Consider the following 15,607-nt stretch of genomic DNA (forward strand, 5'->3'; position numbering starts at 1 on the left):
TATTATACCAATTTTAAAAAATATGTACATAAAATATTTAATTTTACAGAGAGATCATGAGTTTGCGTGCCTCATTATCTCCCTATAAAAGTCGTACCTGAGTAAATGTCATGTTCATAAGAATCTTTAGGTTTAAAACGCCTTAAAAAAAATTTAAGACTGCAAAATTTGAATGAATCAAATTTTTTAAGAGCAAATACGTGATGAAACTTAACGAGATCTAAATGGTTCAAATTATAACATTCAGACATGAAAAAATTAAGGTCTTACTCCCTTTTAAGCCATTTACATAAATATTCATAACAAATATTGGCGATTTACCGAAATATAGTCAGAACTCAGAATATATGTAGTTCTATTAATTAGTAGAGGTTTGAATATATGAATCGTTCATATCTCACCCCATCGAATGCATGTGCATTTTCTCTTATGATTAACCACTTATTTTCTATGAAAAAGTTAGATTCATTTGATCTAGTATAAGTATTTAAAATAAATAAGATATTGGTCATTCAAAGGTTCGTGTTGTAAGTTATAACGTTACTTATTTATTATTTATCCGAAATATTCAACCTAAACTTATTATCCGAAATATTCAACCTAAACTTACTTTAATTTTCCCAAGTTCAATCTATATAACTCTATTCTACCTATGTTCAAGTTGCTGCACATGTTTCTTGTGATCGGTTATTAATGCTTGCTGCCCAACTTCTTTATTCTTAAGTTGCCTAACTTTTTCCTTTCTTCTTTTTCCTGTTTTACCTAACATTTGCTTTTGCTGCGTCGTTCTATCTTTTGCAACTAGCTTAGGATGGCTGTTAATTACTCCCTTTCCAAGGGCATCACGTTCATCGATAGTCGAGCCTAGTTGAGACTGGAGGTCTTCGATTTTCTAGGATCGGGTCTCCACTTTTCCTTCGCCACTCGAAGTTGGATCTCTGCCGAGGCCAGCTGCTCCTAAGAAGTCTCCTTCTCCGAAGCCAATCGCTCCATTTTGCCTTTCCATTCTTCGGCCTTGGCCTTGACCACGTCCATCTCGGCTCGAAGTTGATCGATCCGGTCAAGCTTCTGCTGGACCTATGAGTTTTGACCGTTAGTAGCCATGTCTAACTCATCATCACTAACTTCAAAGATCTATACATGTTAAACCAGGTCGGTATTTTCTTTCTGAGTTGCTTCCAACTAACCCGGAGATTCGTGACTTCTCCTTCACGTTGCCCGCTGAGAAGCTTATGCATATCCCTCTTCTCAGCAAGTTCTTTGACCTCGACCTCGAGTTGACTAAGCTCATCCCGGTACCGGATAAAGAATTCATGGTGGAGCACTGAGGCATTCAAAGTCTGAAAAAGAAAAGGCATTAGAGTCATCAAAAACTGAATTCGAAGATTAAAAAGTGTTATAACACCTTACCTGGTTCAGTTCCTATTATGCTTCGTTGAACAAGCATGGCGCATCCACCTCTTTCATTTTTTCCTGGTCTTCTTTGGTTACCAGGCACTGGAGGTAGCTAGCTACCCCGATAGGGGCAAAAAAAATCTGGGCATCCTCCGGGACGGTGATAACAACTGAATGCTTCCGGCCAGGATCCGTGTTCGGAGTGGGAAACCGGTTGATCAACCTCGGGCTCAAGATCGGCCCACCGGCCTCCGAGGATGGACTCTTCCTCGGTACCTCTAAGTCACTCAACCTGGAGAAATCTTCCAGTATGATTGAGTCTACACCATCAAAGAAGCCTAAAAGAGGATTGTCCGCTCCATGCACCCCTTCATTGGATCGCCCTTTAGTCGCTCGGGCTTCATCGAACATGGACTCTGTGAATGAGGGCTATCTTAAAATTTCTATAATACCGGGTAGGGTGGAGCCGGCGCCTCGAGTGGCCTCGACACTCACCTTTATGCCCACATCTTGGACTTGAGGGGGATTAGTCCCCGTTGTTTCCTCCTTGACTGCCTCACGTTCCTCGGGGACAGACGGCTCACAGGCCAAAATTTCAGCCTCATCGGGCTCGTCCCTAAGTCAGTAAAGCAAGTCTGAATCAGGCACCCAGAAGCTGGAGCTTTCCTTTGGCTTACGAGCCAACTTTCTCTTGTGCTTCTTTTTCTCCGAGCTAGGGGAACTTGGAGCCCTCTTTCTTTTCTTCTCCCCTGTTGCTCGGGGCTGCCCTAAAGTAGAAGGATTGGCGGGTAAGTCTTCACCCCCTTACTAAGGGCCTAAGCTCGATGGTTCTAGGCAAACCTACAAAAATGAGAAGAGAAGGAACGAAAACATGGTGTTGTAGAGGAAAGCTTAGTGCTATTTATCTAAGGAAATGGCTCTTACCGTGAGAACGAGCCTCTAAGTGATCCTTCGAAAGCTCGCGCCATGAGCGGTGGGCATAAGGCATCTACGAATAAATGCCTCTGATCCACTCCTTGAGCCGAGGGATGGCGTTTAGGACTCAAGCAAGGGTTGCACCATAGCAGACACCGATGAAAAAAGGGAAAATAAAACATAAAATCAATGTTTAAAAGGGATTTATACTTACATGATACATTCCATTTCTCGGGGAACAATCTCCACTCGGCATGTATCAGGTCAACGGTCCTCACTCGGACAAAGTGTCCTTGCCAACCCCGATTCTAGTCCTCGTCGATACTAGAAAATAGGGCATTACTGGACTGGTGTACAAGCTTTATCAGATCAGTCCCCCCGGAAGATTCGGGGACTGTACAAGCGGAGTAGATGATCGATGGTGAACGTGCATGAATCGATTTTGTTCCCAAAGAATCGGAGGAGGATTACGATCCTCCGCAACAATGGGTGGATTTGGCCTAAGCATACATTGTACCTCCTACAGAAGTCCAAGATGACCGGGTCCACCGAACCCAATGTAAATGGATAAGTATAAATACTTAGATATCCCTTAACATGGGTGGTAATGTCATCGTCAGACCCGGGAATCACTACGTCCTGATCCATCCAGCCGCAATCATTTTGAACCACAGGAAGAATGGCCTTAGTAATGGAACAGATGTACCGTGACGCCACTTCGCATCGGCCTTGAATCGAAGAGGGCCTTTCGAACTTGAATTCTTCATTAAACAAATACCCCCTAGGACAAATATTTTCAAGAGGGGCTCGACCGCTAGTTCATCAGTGGTTGCGCCCGGAGTAGACCTCTCGAGGACAACCACATCAAAAGAGGTCTCATCAACCTCAGTAGTGGGTTGTGAAGAAGGAGTACTTTTTGGGGGAACGGTCTTGGAAGTCTTCGCCATTTTTATCTAAGAAAGGCTAGGAAAAAAATGACGAAAAATGAAGGGTCAAGTGCAGCGGTTTGGGTAGAAGATGATTAAAAGTTTGAAACTCACTGAAATTTCTTAAAAACGGAGGTAAAAATGCCAGAGTATGAAGAATGATAGAAGACTCGAAGGTAGAATCTTGAATATAAAGTAAAAAATGAATGAAGGAAAGGGATATTTATAGAGGCCTTACAACGTTTCACACCCAAAGATAGTCAATCGATGGTTGACATGCGTTTAAGTCATAATGACATGACTAACGAGACGTTTCAGGTCCTTTGTCATTTCTATCACGATGTATTGAAGAAGGAATCGAGGAGCTCATGTCATTTCTCGTCAAGATACTCTCCGAGAAACGAAGGGACTATCTGTATACAAGTTAAACTGGGCCCATAAGACGGCTCGGTCTCCGATAAAATAAATCGAGTAACGTATGTGATGACACATAGCCAGAATCGAGGTAAGGGGGTCATCGAGACAGGTTCTAGGGGTACGACGCTCAACCCCAATAATATCGGGGCCATGAACGCGGATCGATCCAAATCCCAAAAGACCTCAGAGAGATTTATCGTGTAATCGAACACGATGGACATAAGGCCGTAATATCCGTGACCATTAGGATATCACGGCGTGGATCTCAGCATTTATCGATAGAGAACCGATGATTAGTTAAATAGAAGATTGTTTACCTTTTATAGAATTGTACTTAGAGTAAAATTCCCCTACTATATAAAGAGGAGTATGATTATTCATTGAAAATATTGTGACACACGCATACCAAGGCAATATACTGTTATTTTCTCTATTATTGAAAGTTCTTATTCTTGTTCATCAGTGCTGGCCATTGTGAGTCCGAATCGAGGGTGGATATTTCATTGAGGCCGGAATCATCCTCCTCACGTGGTTTGAATTTACTATACCTTTATTTATTTAATCTAACACAATTTATCATCTGTATCAAATCAATCTGCGTATCCTTAAAACCACTTACAAATTTTTATTATTATCCGTTTTTTAGGGTAAACACCTATAATCACGTAGATGTCGATAACTTGCTTTAGATCACAAATTTCAAAAGTCATTCATTTTTTATACTCCATATCCAGTTAAATACCTTCATGTAATATGATACGAAGGGAGTAAATAATTAAACATTATATTCAAAAAATATTAGAAAATATATTAATTTTCATGGTTTTGTAATACAGTTTGTTTAATAAAGTATACTTTAAAAGTTAATAGTCATGCATGACAGCTGATGGGGGTGGTAATAAAGGATGAAGGTTTGTGAAATACTGGCTGGTAGTGATTCTCGTTGAATCACTACCAGTGAAGGCTATAACGCTACACAGTGAAGGCTATAATGCTAATTGTAGTTGTAGTTATAGTTACATGTGAAGGCTATAATGTTAGAGATGGTATTCGGTGATGGTGGTTATGGTGGTAGAAATGATAGATGACATTTAAAGTAGTTGGTAATAGTGGTGATGCTCGTCAAGAAGTATTTGTATATGGTAGTAATACAATAGTTAAAACCAGAGGCAGATCTTGGATTTATCTAGTACATGGGTGTACTATGAAAAAAAAGGAAAAAATATATTAAGTGAGAAGTGATCCCTATTTCTCTTGGTAACTCAATCTTCAACCAAGTGCATAATTCAACCTTCTTGGAGTATCGGTGTCAAAAATTAAAAAGTGTTTAAACTGAGTTCAGGACCAAAAAGTGTTAAAAATATATACATAAAATATTTAATATTACAGAGAGATCATGAGTTCACGTGCCTCATTATCTCCCTATAAAAGTCGTCCCTGAGTAAATGTCATGTTCATAAGAATCTTTAGGTTTAAAACGCCTTAAAAAAATTTAAGACTGCAAAATTGAATGAATCAAACTTTTTAAGAGCAAATAAGTGTTTAAACTTAACGAGATATAAATGGTTCAAATTGTAACATTCAGACGTGAAAAAAATTAAGGTCTTACTCCCTTTTAAGCCATTTACATAAATATTCATAACAAATATTGGCGATTTACCGAAATATAGTCAGAACTCAAAATATATGTAGTTCTATTAATCAATAGAGGTTTGAATATATGAATCGTTCATATCTCACCCCCATCGAATGCATGTGCATTTTCTCTTATGATTAACCACTTATTTTCTATGAAAAAGTTAAATACATTTGATATATAAGTATTTAAAATAATTAAGATATTGGTCATTCAAAGGTTTGTATTGTAAGTTATAACGTTTCTTATTTATTATTTATCCTAAATGTTCAACCTAAACTTACTTTAATTTTCCCAAGTTCAATCTATATAACCCTATTCTACCTGTGTTTAAGTTGTTGCACATGTTTCTTGTGATCGGTTATTAATGCTTGCTGCCCAACTTCTTTATTCTTAGGTTGCCTAACTTTTTCCTTTCTTCTTTTTCCTGCTTTACCTAACTTTTGCTTTTGCTGCGTCGTTCTTTCTTTTGTAGATAGCCTGGGATGGCTGTTAATTACTCCTACATGTGCGACTTGCTATTAATTCCATCTGGGCACCTGGCCCTAGTTACTTACTAGGGGTCAGGGGCGGAGGGAGAGTACCACCCGTTCTGAGAGTCCCCATTTGAAATAATTATTTAAAGTGTCCCAAGTCATCGTTATTTTAAATCCCAAATTAAGAAATTTTTTGACTCTGTTAAAGTCTGCAAAACACAAAAGACCGGTAAGAAATTCTGTTAACCTGGGAGAAGGTGCGAAACACTTCCGAATTTGGTAATTTTAGCACAGTCGCTTTGTAATTAAAACTCGGCTTAATTAACTGATTATTATAATATTTTAAACCTATATATATTTTACCTCTTATACCGTTTTTATTCATATATTTAAACCCTTTTTAGTATTTGTGGAGTTACTTTAAACAAGTTACGATGTCGTACACCTATTGTTTTACACACACCACAATCGTGCCACGTGAAACACACTTGTAATTTATGACATATTTATTTTTATTATTACTTTGAAGTGGGGTCCAGTCATAAAAGTGTGCATTTGACTTTGGGGTTACGTGTCATGATTATGTTACGGGGAACCATACCTATATCCATAACAATTTATTATTAGTAGTGCCTAAAACAAACTAGAAATGTTCATAAGTTATTACTGTAGACTAACTTTTGAGATTATGTAAAGTCATAATTTATAGATAAGCATTGTGAAATTGCGCGAATGATTTCAATTGTCTAGATCCTTAACATACGTGGTTCCATACTTGCATTGTTTAGAGCCAAAGACAAACAGTTTCTTATTGAGCTTAAAACTTTCGTGAAATTAGTTACAGAGGAGCTTTTGAGATTCAACAATTGAGGATGGATCTTAAGCTAATTTTAGGAGAAGTGTACAGTTAGCCACTAATAACATATGTATTTACTTTTAAGTTGCTGTTTAAAATGTTTTTAGTCATTGCTTTAATAAACTTTAACTGTCCGGATGAAAATACCCTTCTGCTCATGTCCTTAACTTTTGAACTTAACTTCAGGACTACATATCCTCAACTTTTGAACTCTAAGTTCAGGACTTCAGGACTACATGTCCTTAACTTTTGAACTCTAAGTTCAGGACTACATGTCCTTAACTTTTGAGCTTAACTTCAGGACTTCACGACTACATGTCCTTAACTTTTGAACTTGTAACTGTAGGTTCAGGACCAAGTGTTTTTAACTTTTGAGCTTGTTAGTCTAAATTCAGGACCTATTGTCCTTAACTTTTGGGCTTCTTAGTCTAAGTTCATGACCTATTGTCCTTAACTTTTGAGCTTATTAGTCTAAGTTCAGGACTTCAGGACCTATTGTCCTTAATTCTAAGTTCAGGACCAAGTGTCCTTAACTTTTGAACTTGGAAATCGAAGTTCAGGACAAAGTGTCCTTAACTTTTTGAATTTGTAACTGTAAGTTCAGGACCTATTGTCCTTAACTTTTGAGTTTGTTAATCTGATGTGACGACCCGACCAATCGTCTCATGAGTTACTGCTCTGTTATCCCTATTTCTGCTTCATTATGATTCGTTATCCGTATTTTATCTAATCAAATTGAGTAGTTTGCGTTCGGAGTGGATTTGGTAAGAAATGAGACACTTCGTCTCTTTTAAGAATGTTTAAGTTGGAAAAGTCAACTGGATGTTAACTTATGTATTAGAGGGCTCGGATGTGAGTTACGATGGTTCAGTTAGCTTTGGGAGGTGATTTATGACTTAGGAGTGTGATCGGAATTGGTTTTGGAGGTCCGGAGTAGAATTAGGCTTGAATTGGCGAAGTTAGTATTTTGGCGATTTTCGGTTGGTTGGTGAGATTTTGATCCGAGGGTCAGAATGGAATTCCGAGAGTTGTTGTAGCTTCGTAATGTCATTTGGGATGTGTGTCCAAAATTTCAGGTCATTCGGACATGGTTTGGTTGGGTTTTTAATCGAAAACGTATTTCGGAAGTTTTTAAAAACTTAGGCTTGAATTCGATGTGAATTGATGGATTTGGCGTTGTTTAAGGTGTTTTGATGTTTGTAACTAGTTTGAATGAGGTATTGGTTTGTGTTGTTGCTTTTGGTTGAGGTCCCGGGTAGGGGTGGGCATTCGATTTTTCGGTTCGGTATTTAAGAATTTCGGTTCGGTTTTTCGGTATTCGGTTTATAAATTGTGTATACCAAATACCGTACCAAATTATTTCGGTATTTCTTATTTTGGTTCGGTATGGTTTCGGTTTAACCAAGACCCATTCAGATTGTTTCATTTCAGTGTCAGAACCAATTGAGGCTGGTGAATTTACACTAGTAAAAGTTCTGTCACTTTCTAATGTGACTGCAGCTAAGCAAAAGCTAAAAAGGCTAAAGAAGACATTAACAAAGACCTTTATCTCATGCATTTCATGATTATTGATTTTTCTCTACCATTAATTCACTCTAAGTATGTAGTAGTAGTAGTAATTACTAATATTAGTATTGTCACGACCCCAATCCCCGGTCGTGATGGCGCCCAACACGATGCTAGGCAAGCCCGACCAATTCGTCACTCACAATGCCTTATGTAGAATTCATTATCAATTAATAGGATTTAATGTACAATTAACATGATTATAACTCTGTAGTAATAGATAGACAGTACGGAAAATCCATAAAATATCAATATAAATCCCACTGATCTGGTGTCACGAGCCAAGAGCCTCTAATACAAGTCTATGTAGCAACCTATACATAGAGTTGTCTAGAATGCGGAAAATAAAGGTGATAAGAGGAGAAATCGGGTCCTGCGGACGCCATGCAGCTACCTCGATGACTCCGAAATAAGCTGAACTGCAGCAGAAAGCTCAAACTATGCCTCCGGGATACCTGTATCTGTACACATAGTGCAGGGAGTAAAGTGAGTACTCCAACTCAGTGAGTAATAGCAATAAATAATGACTGATGGAAAGAAAACTCGTAAAACACTACACAGTTCTATATTAAAACAGTGAGCATATCAAAAACAACAACTGAATGAAGAAGTCAGTTAAAAGTCCTTTAAGCCAGTATTCATTTCATTTACTCCTCACGATAACCGATTTCATATTTGTACTGCTGCGGCGTGCAACCCGATCCATATATATATGTATATATACTACTGCGGCATGCAGCCCTATCCAAGAATAGTCGACTGCGCTCACTGGGGGTGTGCAGACTCCGGAGGGGCTCCTTCAGTCCAAGCGCTATACTAATGCGGCGTGCAGTCCAACCCATATAATATACTACTGCGGTGTGCAGTCCGATCCATATAATATACTACTGCGGCGTGCAGTCCAATCCGCATAAATATATATGCTGCAGCGGCGTGCAGCCCGATCCATAGCATACCCTCACCATGGGGTTCTTGACCCCTCTCAGTCAATATAGACTTGGCCTCTCGAGCACACTAAGATAAGAGGGGTTCTCAACCTACACGTTACTCTCATTAGGATTTAACAATTTCTAAAGCCGGTTCATATTATGTTTATCAGTTAAGAACATGACTGAGGGTACAATTTCGACAAAAAAGTGAGGTCAACCAATACAAATGCCCCCTAAGGGTTCTACAGATCGGCACAAGGCCCCAAACATGGCAACTAGCCCATAATATAATGATATTAATTAAGTCTCAGTCAAAAGTACAGTAAAGTCATCAAACGGGATGGACCGAGTCCAAATCCCCAGTAGTAACAGACCCCACGCTCATCATACAGCGTGTGTCTCATCTCAACATAGCACCACGTTGTGCAAATCCGGGGTTTCAAACCTTCAGAACATCATTTATAACCATTACTCACCTCAAGCAGGCCGAAATCCTAGCTCGCTACTCCCTTGCCTCGCAATCAACCTCCTCGAGCGTCGAATCTGATCAAAACCACAAGTAATACGTTAAAATAGGTTAAAGGAATACAACCCAATCGAAAAGACTCGAAAAATATCGAAAATCACGAAGTTGGCAAAACCCGAGCCCCAGGCCCACTTCTCAAAAAATCAGAAAATTGACATCACCGGATTCCTTATCTTGCCACGAGTCTATACATATCAAATTTACCGAAATCCGATCTCAAATGCTCCCTCAAACCCCTAAATTTCTATTTCAGAAGTCAAGCCCTAATCCTTCCCTTTTAATCAAATTTCCATGAATTTTGATGTTGAATCTACAATTAAATGACGTTTCTAGGCCATAGGACTCACCTCCAATCGATTACCAGTCAAAACCCCTTTTAATACTCGTCAAAATCTCCCAAGGTTACTCAACAATGGAGGAAATGGGACTTGTTTCGCGGGTGAAATGTTTATTAAAACCCTTCTATCAGCCCAGATTTTACTCTATGCGATCGCATAGCTCAACTTTCCTAGGCCTCCAAAATGTCCTATGCGAATGCGACCCCTTAACTGCGATCGCACTGCTTCACAAATCAAACCTACGCGATTGCATACACTACTACGCGATCGCATTGAACAAAGTACCCCTCAGAACCTCAGGTCCATTTAACACTATGCGATCACATTACTCCTCATGCGATCGCAATGAACAACCTCCTCAACCTACGCGATCGCATACCCTATTCTGTGATCGCATTGAGCAATCAGAACGACCTTCCCCAAACCTTCTATTCGATCGCAATTGCACTGCTACGATCGTAGAGAACAAAAATGTTCTGCAACACTCAGCTGAAATCTGCAACTTCAAAAACCAAGATTGGTCCGTTTGACCATCCGAAATCACCCTGAGGCCCACAGGACCTCAACCAAAAGTGCCAACCCATCCTAAAACATCATTAAAACTTGTTCCAATCATCAAAACACCACAAACAACACCAAAACCATCAAATTACATCGGATTCAAGCCTAAATTTCTTAAAAATTTCCGAAATACGCATTTGATCAAAAACCCGACCAAAACACCTCCGAATGATCTGAAATTTTTCACACACATCCAAAATCACCTAACGAAGCTACTGCAACTTTCGGAATTCCATTCCGACCCCCGTATCAAAATCTCATCTACCAACCGGAATTCGCCAAAATACTAACTTTGCCAATTCAAGCCTAATTCTACTCTGGACCTCCAAAATCAATTTCGGTCACACTCTTAAGCCACATATCAACCCCCGAAGCTACCCGAATCACCAGAAATCACATCCGAGCTCTCTAACTCAATAGTCAACATCTGGTTGACTTTTCCAAAACAAGCCTTCCTTAAAGAAACTAAGTGTCATATTTCCTATCAAAACCAATCCGATTTAACTCTAACACACCGAATACCGATAACGAAACATGAAGAAGCATAAAATAGGGGGAAACGGGGCAGTAACTCACGTGACGATGGGCCGAGTCGTCACATCCTCCCCAACTAAAACAAATGCTCGTCCTCGAGCTGGTCAAGAAACATACCTGGAGCCTCAAACAGGTGAGGATATCTGCTCCGCATCTCCCGCTCGGTCTCCCAAGTAGCCTCCTACACGGGCCGACCTCTCCACTGCACCTTCACCGAAGCGATATTCTTTGATCTCAATCTCCGAACCTGACGACCCAAAATAGACACTGGCTCTACATCGTAGGTCAAATCATCATCCAACTGGATCATGCTGAAGTCTAAAACATGATACGGGTCCCCAACATACTTCCAGAGCATAGAAACATGGAATATCGGATGCACACTCGACAGGTTGGGTGGCAAAGCAAGCTCATAAGCCACCTCCCCTATCCTCCGAAGCACCTCAAAAGGCCCAATGAACCGCGGACTCAACTTGCCTTTCTTCCCAAACCTCATAACACCCTTCATGGGCGAAACCTTCAGGAAGACCTTCTCACCAACCATATAGGACACATCTCGAACCTTCCGGTCCGCATAACTCTTCTGACATGACTGAGCTGTACAAAGTCTTTCCTGGCTCACCTTCACTTTCTCTAAGGAATCCTGAACCAAGTCTGTTCACAACATCCTAGCCTCGCCAGGCTCGAACCAACCAACTGGAGATCTATACCGTCTCCCATACAAGGCCTCAAATGGTGCCATCTGAATGTTGGATTGATAGCTGTTGTTGTAGGTGAACTCTGCAAGCGGCAGAAACTCATCCCAAGAACCTCCAAAATCAATAACATAGGCATGCAACATGTCCTCCAGTATCTGAATGGTGCGCTCGGATTGTCCATCCGTCTGAGGATGAAATGTTGTGCTCAACTCTACCTGAGTACCCAACTCTCTCTGCACGGCTCTCCAAAACTGCAAAGTAAACTGAGTACCCCTATCTGAGATAATAGACACTGGAACCCCATGCAATCCGACAATCTCCCGGATAAAGATCCCTGCCAGCCGCTCCGAAGAATAGGTAGTACATACTGGAATGAAGTGCGCGGACTTGGTCAGCCTGTCCACAATCACCCAAATCGAATCACACTTCTTCAAAGTCCGAGGAAGACCACTCACAAAATCCATATTAAATCTCTCCCACTTCCACTCAGGAATAATCATCCATTGAAGTACGCCACCCGTTCTTTGATGCTCGTACTTTACCTGCTGACAGTTGAGACACCGAGCCACATACCCTACTATATCCTTTTCATCCTTCTCCACCAGTAGTGCTGCCTCAAATCCTGATACATCTTCGTGGCACCTGGATGGATGGAATACTACGAGCTGTGGGCCTCTTCCAATATCAACTCCCGAAGCCCATCCACATTGGGCACGCAAATCCGGCCCTGCATCCTCAACACGGCATCACCATCAATGGTCACATCCCTGACATCATCATGCTGAACCCTGTCCTTAAGGACAAGGAAATGTGGATCATCATACTGGCGCTGTCTGATGCGGTCATACAAGGAAGACCGAGAAACCACACAAGCCAACACCCGACTAGGCTCTGAAATGTCTAATCTTACCATCCGATTGGACAAATCCTGAACATCAACTACAAAGGGCCTCTCCCCAGCTGGAATGTACGCCAAACTCCCCATGCTAACCGTCTTCCGGCTCAACGCATCGGCCACCACATTGGCCTTCCTGGGGTGATACAAAATGGTAATATCATAATCCTTGAGCAACTCAAGCCACCTCCGCTGCCTCAAATTAAGATCCTTTTGCTTGAACAAATGTTGAAGACTGCGATGATCGGTGAATACCTCACAAGATGCGCCATATAAATAGTGCCTCCAAATCTTCAAAGCATGAACTATGACAGCCAACTCTAAGTCATGAACATGGTAGTTCTTCTCGTGGGGATTCAACTGAAGAGAAGCATATGCAATCACTCTACCCTCCTGCATAAACACACAGCCAATCCCAACTCTCGAAGCGTCACAATAGACGGTATAAGAACCTGAAGCTGATGGTAACACCAATACCAGAGCTGTGGTCAAAGCTGTCTTGAGCTTCTAAAATCTCTTCTCGCACTCGTCCGACCATACAAATGGAGCACCCTTCTGCGTCAACTTGGTCAAGGGCGAGGCAATAGATGAAAAACCCTGAACGAACCGGTGATAATAACCTGCCAAACCGAGAAAACTATGAATCTCTGTGGCCGAGGTCGGTCTAGGCCAACTCTGTACCGCCTCTATCTTCTTCGGGTCGACCTTAATACCCTCGCTAGACACCACGTGACCTAAGAAAGCCACTGACCCAAGCCAAAACTCACACTTCGAGAACTTTGCATAAAGCTTCTCCTCCCTCAATCTCTATAATACCACTCGCAAATGATGTGCGTGCTCCTCTAGGCTACGCGAGTACACCAATATATCATCAATAAAAACAATCATGAACGAATCCAGATATGGCCGAAATACACTGTTGATCAAATGCATGAACATGGCTGGGGCATTAGTCAGCCCAAAGTACATAACAAGAAACTCATAGTGCCCATATCTAGTCCTGAAAGCAGTCTTCATAATATCTAAATCTCTGATCTTCAACTGGTGATAGTCTGAACGAAGATCAATCTTGGAGAATACCTTTGCCCCCTGAAGCTGGTCAAATAAATCATCGATACGGGGCAGGGGATACTTGTTCTTCACTGTTACTTTGTTCAATTGCCTGTAGTCAATGCACATTCTCATTGTGCCATCCTTCTTTTTCACAAATAGAACCAGTGCACCCCACGGGGACACACTAGGCTGAATGAACCCCTTATCCAGGAGTTCCTGAAGTTGATCCTTTAGTTCTTTCAACTCTACCAGTGCCATACGATATGGAGGAATGGAAATGGGCTGAGTGACCAACACCAGGTCAATACCAAAATCAATGTCCCTGTCCGGTGGCATGCCCGGCAGGTCTGCAGGAAACACATTGGGAAACTCCCTCACAACTGGAACCGAATCAATGCTAGGAGTCTCAGCTCCAACATCGCTCACAAGAGCCAAATATGATAGACAACCTTTCCCAACCATACGCTAGGCCTATAGAAAAGAAATCACCCTGCTAGGCACATAGTCAGTCATGCCACGCCACTCGATCCTTGGAACACCCGGTATAGCCAAAGTGATTGTCTTAGCATGACAGTCAAGAATAGCATGACACGAAGATAGCCAATCCATGCCCAGAATAACATCAAAGTCCACCATGCTCAACAGAAATAAATCAACTCGGGTCTTCAGACCCCCAATAGTCACCAAACACGACCGATATACATGGTCTACAATAATGGTATCACCACCAGGGTAGATACATGAACAGGTAAGGCAATACATCCTCGGGTCGTACCCAAATGATGAGAAAAATATGAAGACACATAGGAATAGGTGGAACCGGGATCAAATAATGCAAAGGCATCTCTGTGGCAAACTGAAACAAAACCTGTAATAACAACATTCGAAGCAATGGCGTCGGGTCTGCCTGGGAGTGCATAGAAACGGTCCTGACCACCCCCTGATCGACCTCCCCCTCTAGGGTGACCCCTAGATGCCTGACCTCCACCCCTAGCTGGCTGGGTGGGTGGTGAAGTAATTGAAGCAGAAGTCGAGGGTTGACCCTTCTGCTAAGATGATCTAGTAGCACGGTGAGGACACTCCCTCCGCATATGCCCGAACTCTCCATACTCATAGCAACTCCCGGGTGCTGGGAACTGGGACTGAAGGGAACCCCTCATGCCAGAGTGGCTAGCTGATGCACTCGGCCTGGAAGAACCCTCAACAAATGGAGCACGATACGAACTCTGTGCTGGAAGAGGGCTGAGAGATGGCTGACTCTGCTGAGAACCCTGATAACCACGACCAGAAGATCCACCTCGGTACTCAGGTCGAGCTGACTGAGTGGGCATGAAAGAACGATCTCGACCCTGCTGGAACTGGCCCCTCGAAGGAGCGCCACTGAAACTGCCAGAACCTCGACGCCTCTTGGCCTCCCTCTCCTCTCTCTCCTAACGGCGAGCCGTCTCAATGTCACGATCAATATCAACTGCATCCTCGAAGGAAATACCCAGAACTCTCTCTCGAGTCATCAGAATACGAAGGTGGTAATTAAGACCATCCACGAACCTCCGAATCCTCTCCCGATCAGTCGAAACTATCCATGAGGCATAACGAGCCAAATCAGAAAATCTCGCCTCATAGTGAGACACAGTCATATCTCCCTGGCGAAGCCACTCAAACTATCTATGCAGCTCCTCTCTCTGAGACTGCGGTATCCACTTCTCTAAGAAGAGAGTGGAGAACTCCTGCCAAGTCAAAGGTGCTGCACTTGCTGGCCTACACCGCTCATATTCCTCCCACCAAGTGAAGGCCACTCCAGTAAATTGAAATGTAGTAAAAGCCACACCGCTGGACTCAAGAATCCCTGTTGTCCGAAGCATACGATGACACTTGTCAAGAAAACC

The 15,607-nt window shown here is 41.9% G+C and overlaps 1 long non-coding RNA gene across 1 annotated transcript; it reads right to left on the reverse strand.

The window, feature by feature from the left end:
• Nucleotides 1-250: 250 nt before the first annotated feature.
• Nucleotides 251-2,672, reverse strand: LOC107804106 (uncharacterized). The gene is made up of 2 exons (XR_001652181.2): nucleotides 1,411-2,672; nucleotides 251-1,340 (listed from the first exon to the last, which is right to left on the reverse strand). It is a non-coding gene; the product is annotated as an uncharacterized LOC107804106 (long non-coding RNA).
• Nucleotides 2,673-15,607: the final 12,935 nt, after the last annotated feature.

The sequence above is a fragment of the Nicotiana tabacum genome, chromosome 3, assembly GCF_000715075.1.
Source record: "Nicotiana tabacum cultivar K326 chromosome 3, ASM71507v2, whole genome shotgun sequence".
Classification (NCBI taxonomy): domain Eukaryota; kingdom Viridiplantae; phylum Streptophyta; class Magnoliopsida; order Solanales; family Solanaceae; genus Nicotiana; species Nicotiana tabacum.